Below are 439 nucleotides of genomic sequence, written 5' to 3'. Positions count from 1 at the left end.
TTTTGGTATCAGGATGATGATTGCTTCATAGAATGAGTTTGGGAGATTTGCGTCTGTTTCAATATTTTGGGATAGTTTGTAAAGAATCGGTGTCAATTCCTCTTTGAATGTTTGGTAAAATTCTGCTGTGAATCCATCTGGTCCTGGGCTTTTCTTTGTTGGGAGCTTTCTGATAACAGCTTCAATCACCATTATTGTTATTGGTCTGTTCAGATTTTCTACATCTTCATGGCTCGGTTTTGGGAGCTTGTGTGTGTCCAGAAATCTATCCATTTCCTCCAGATTTTCAAACTTGTTGGCGTATAGTTGTTTATAGTAGTCTCGAATGATTCCTTGTATTTCAGATGAATCACCTTTTTCATTTCTAATTTTTGTTACTTGAATCTTCTCTCTTTTTTTTTTTTTTGTTAGCCATGCTAATGGTTTGTCAATTTTATTT

Source organism: Galeopterus variegatus, unplaced genomic scaffold, assembly GCF_000696425.1.
Source record: "Galeopterus variegatus unplaced genomic scaffold, G_variegatus-3.0.2 Scaffold7596, whole genome shotgun sequence".
NCBI lineage: Eukaryota > Metazoa > Chordata > Mammalia > Dermoptera > Cynocephalidae > Galeopterus > Galeopterus variegatus.
Note: the sequence above shows the minus strand (reverse complement) of the source record.